This window comes from Tupaia chinensis, unplaced genomic scaffold, assembly GCF_000334495.1.
Source record: "Tupaia chinensis unplaced genomic scaffold, TupChi_1.0 Scaffold000023_1, whole genome shotgun sequence".
NCBI lineage: Eukaryota > Metazoa > Chordata > Mammalia > Scandentia > Tupaiidae > Tupaia > Tupaia belangeri.
This window is the reverse complement of record NW_006159453.1, coordinates 4,264,183-4,268,929: the sequence shown is the minus strand read 5'-3', so window position 1 is coordinate 4,268,929 and position 4,747 is coordinate 4,264,183. Positions and strand designations below refer to the sequence as shown.

General features: G+C 42.8%; 1 protein-coding gene across 9 annotated transcripts in view; it reads left to right on the top strand.

Moving 5' to 3' along the window:
• The first annotated feature begins 957 nt into the window (after positions 1 to 957).
• LRRC8B (leucine rich repeat containing 8 VRAC subunit B) overlaps positions 958 to 4,747 on the top strand; it is a 104,604-nt gene continuing 100,814 nt past the window's right edge. For 8 of the 9 annotated variants that reach the window (XR_003548838.1, XR_333221.3, XR_333223.3 and 5 more), the window contains exon 1: positions 959 to 1,062. The gene's annotated coding sequence lies outside the window, so the exon portion shown is untranslated. Of the gene's footprint in view, positions 1,063 to 4,747 lie in introns of all 9 variants that reach the window. The other variant, XM_027770547.1, reaches the window with a different exon arrangement.

The following is a 4,747-nucleotide window of genomic DNA, read 5'->3' as shown; positions in this document are numbered from 1 at the left end:
CCTCACCCTGCCTCCCAGCCGGGCTGCGGGCGGGGGGCGCTGCGGGAGAGAGGAACGGCGGCGGCGCTGCGCCCTTGCCTTGGGGGAAGAGAGGGCAGGACCCTTCCAAGGACCGCTCCTGCAGCTGGGGTCGCTCAGGGAAGAGTGGGCGGCCGCGCCGCTGCGGTCCCCTCTACCGCAGCAGCCTGGGCGCTGCTCTCACCTGAGTGAGTCCTCCCGGCCGTGCGGAGGAAAAGGGTGCTGCTCGCCCAGGCTGGAGTTTCGCCTCAGGTGAGCAGAACTCCCGGGGGAGGGGGGGGGGGCCATTGGTCGCTCCGGTTTGCCCCTTACTCTGCCACTGATTTTTGGCAAACATTTGCGTTCTTGGATACTCGTTCGTCTACGATTTGATGGTGGTACTGGTTGTTGGAAAAAGGGCACCCAAAGCCCATTTAAAGAGAGGCTCAAAAGCGTCCTTCAAGGCTCCAGCTGAGCAGGTCCTGGGAGGTCAGAAGGGAGGAGGCTGTGGTAGCTCATTAATCTGTGCCCTGAATCGACTTCCCAAAGTCCATAGGTTGCCTTTAGTCAGATGCCATGTGTGGAAGACTCTTCTTTGTGGTCAGAAAGACTCCCCCTCCACTGCACCTCACTCCCTGCCAAAAGGATCCACTCTAATTTGAAAGCAACAACCAATGTGTGAACTTCCTTGAATACATTCGCCTTGATTAAAAACTTAAAAACTTTGCTGTCAAAAGATACCAGTGTGGAATTTTAATATTGTAAATATATGACCAATTAAAATAGGCAAAGTGTTCTGTGTATATTAAGAAGAAATTAAATGACGTGCATGTTTAGCAAACTGTTCTGTCACCTAAATCTCAGTATAGGACTGAAGCGTGGAAAGGAAGTCAAACTGTGTAATTATTTAACAATTCCAGGGCTCTCTGTGTGTACAGGTTACATCTCCTGAGAACCCAAAATGTTCTTGGAGTTGCGAGTGAGGAGGTGACTTTCTTTGCCCAGGCTTTCCTGGTCAGCAACTCCACTGTTGAAGAGAATATAAAATGACAGCTAATCCTCCAGGTAATTTAAGAATATAAGCCCTAACATATCTGAGCTTTCTCTAAGTCAAAAAGGGCAATCTTAGTTCAGGTCGCACATGGGGACAAAGTTGTCGCTAATGCACAGTTGAGTCAAGGCACTTTTCTTATACCTAGTATTCCAAAAGGAAATTAAAAAAAATATTTTCTTTAACTTTATTTATTTATTTTAATTTGACCAGAGAGGGACAGAGAGAGAAAGTGAGAAAGTAAGCCACCAGGTCCAGGACTCAAACCGAGTTCAGACATGTGGGAGTCCAGTGCCCTTATTCACCACACCATCTACCGGCCTCTAAAAAAGCAAAATTTTTTTAAGTCGTGTGTTAGTTCTCTGAAACTCATTCTGTTTTCTTCCATAGGAAAGGTGTCCCCACCTGTACTGCTTAACATGAATATTTTCACATTTTGAGAGATTTCATTTGACAAGATTTGATTTCCTTTTTAACATATCTTGCCTGTTACTATTTCCCATTGCTACTTCAATTTTTCAGAATGAAAACACCAGCATTAATTGAAATAAAAAGGGTCCTGATCAATAGAATTTAGGGATGCCAGATCAACCAAGGTTTTTTTATACTAATCTCTGAGAGTATTTTTTTTACAGTGGTCTGCAACGTGTAAATTTTTGCCGTGTTTTTCTGAAGTTGAAGGGGGAAAATATTTTAAAATGTAGATGCTAGCTTTAGCCAAAGTTTTGCTTTTTTTTCTCCTCAAATCCTTCTTAATGGTATCCGAGCATTTTTTTTTTAATTTTCTTACCAATCACATAAAAATAGCCTATTTAATCCACTTCTTAATTTTCACTCAGTATTTCTTGAGTTGAATTTCCAAATTTAGATTTATTTCCCCTTTCCAGCATCCCTTTACCATACCCTGATATTATTAGAAACTAAGGTATTCTGATTTCATTATGTTCCTCCACACTTGGTGGAATGGTTTTTATTGCCTTCACGTATGAAGGGACTTCATAAGTTTGTGAAAAAATGTGATGAAAGTGAATTTATTTTGATTCAAAAAGTTTTGGAATCCATGCATAGTTTTTGCATAATATTTTCCATGAACATTTTGGGGACCCCTTGTAAGGTATCACTCACTGGGCTCTGTTGACTCCCAGATGCACCTACAAACAGTTTAGACCTGCGGCCACCCAGAGGCATTTGGGAGATCTAATTGTGATGCAGAATTTATCTACCCAACTGTAAAATGCCTTCTGCTTTGTGCCCTGACTCTTCACATCACTGCCTACTTTCGTTTTATTGCCCGTCTGTATTTTCTTACATGCCTTTATTATGACTTAGTTTTCTCTGTTGTTTAAAATAATACCTTTAGCAACCATGATAACCCATTTTTCTTTTTTCTGGATCATTGGGATCCATCTAAAATAAAACTAGGCCTAACTCCAGTCACTGGCTCTCTTGCCTAAATTCTTATCACTGCTATTCATTTAGAAATTGAACAAAGGGTAATAATAAGCTCCCTGTTCTAGGACTTTCTTTTATTTAGGATTCCATTCTATTACGACAGATTTTAAATTTACTCCTTCAATGCTGTTGTAAACTGGAATAAAGGAAGTGAATAAAAATTAGTTGTCAGGGCTTCAGCCTTGACCTTTCCTTTTTTGCCTTTTTGCCTTTTACGCCTTTTTTTATATGGGTCACATGATTCTACTTGTTCCTTTCCAGGCTGTGTATATTTGAACTTCAGCTCCAGCTTCTTCAATTTCAGAGTCCCTTCAGATTCTTCTCATCTGTCTCGTCCTGGGGCCTTTCCACAGCTCCATTCTGCAGTGCCTACTCTTAGACTAACCGCATCTTTCACAGACACTGCCAGCTACACAGCTTCTGTTTCTCTGTTTCCAGCTCCATGCAGGCGGCTGAGATCTTCCTCTCCCCATCTCTATCAGAGACCAAAGTCTTTACTGGGAAGTAGCGGATTTCTCTTTTTCCAAATTTCTCAGGTATGCTGAAATGAGAGCATATTCGAATCTTCCATAGTTTCTTCTATTGAATTCCTTTTCATGATTTACAATGCATTTTTCTCTTTAAAAATCTAGCATAAGTTTCAAGCATGAGTTTTTCTTTTATCTGAAAGCATGAACTTTTGTAGGCTGGTAGGCTTGGGCTTGAGGTCTGTTCCCTTGTTTTGGATGAGTTGCTGGATGAATTAAGATTAGCTGCCAGTTACAAAGACCACAAAGAACACATTTACAAAGTTTATAGAGAGATCATAGGATCCAGGGCTGGTGTGGTTATACGATCTCTTAGAACTAGGCTGGTCCTACCTTTTGGATCTACCATACATAAGATTAGGCCTTCAACTTCAGGGTCCAAGATGGAGCCTTAGCCCTCATAGCCACGTTCAAGGTAGCAGAAAGGAGGGAAAAAAAAAAGGGAAAAGGAAGAAGGGGAAGGCAAGAACCCATGGTTTTGTCTCGTCTCGTCTCTTCTCTTCTCTTCTCTTCTCTTCTCTTCTCTTCTCTTCTCTTCTCCTTTCTTCTCTTCTCTTCTCTTCTCTTCTCTTCTCTTCTCTTCTCTTCTCTTCTGGAAAGAGAAGGAAAGGGGCCACATTGCAATCTATTCTCTCAGGATTTTTGGGCAATTATGTACATGTGCACACTGTATTTTTCAAGCCTTCAGGGCTGGGGCTCGAACCAAGCAGTTGGTCATATGAGATCCACCCACCTTACCCTCTATGCCATGTGCTGCTGGCCAAAGTCCATGGTTTCTTAAGGAAACTTCCTGGAAGCTGTGATGTGCTGCTTATTATATCTTTGCCCAGAAGTTAGTGACATGACCCTTAGCTAGAATAGAGACTGGGAAATATATTAATTTTATTTATTCATTCATTTATTTTAATTTGACCAGAGAGGGGAGGGGGTAGTAAGAAAGCAAACCACCAGGTCTAGGACTTGAACCGTGGTCAGCCATGTGGGAGTGTCCAGCACCTTAACCACCAGGCCACCCGTTGGTCCCAATATATTTTAAGTTTTTAAATGAAAATGATTTATTCCATGAGTGAAAGAGATAGAGAGGAACAGAGACATAGCACCCCCATAGTGTCCTGATGCCACAATCCTCCTCCAGCCTGAGCCAGCCTGGATCACATGCACACGTGTGCCTGGTGTACTCAGAGAGGGCTCCAGACACAAACTGTAACCCTCCCATGCAGGTCTGCCTTGCAGAGCATTGTGTTTTACTACTGTACCAGTTTGGCCCCAAGAAAGGGGGAAATACTGCCCTTATCCCAGACAGTCTTATTCTTAGCTAAAAAGGGGTAGAGGATCACAGCCTTAGGATAAAAGGGGGAATAAATAATGGGGTATCCAAACCTCAGTAATTCTAGACCACTTTTTCCTTGACTAATGCTACCTATCTCACCAGATTCTCAGGACTAAAATAAAATACTGTACTGCATCTTCTAAAGTATCTAACATAAAATAAACTTTTAGAAGTACATGCTAAGGGACCAGTAGTTAGCATAATGGCTATGTTGCTGGACTCCCATGTAGTCGACTGCGGTTCGCATCCCAGACCCGGTGACTTAAAACTCAGGCCGGGCGCCGTGTGTGTGCGTGCCCAAGATCCCGAGAGGAAAGCAGGAGTAGGGATTATGGTGTGGCCATCCTCCCTGGGGGGTGATTTCTCACTTTCTGTCTCTCTGTCTCTCTC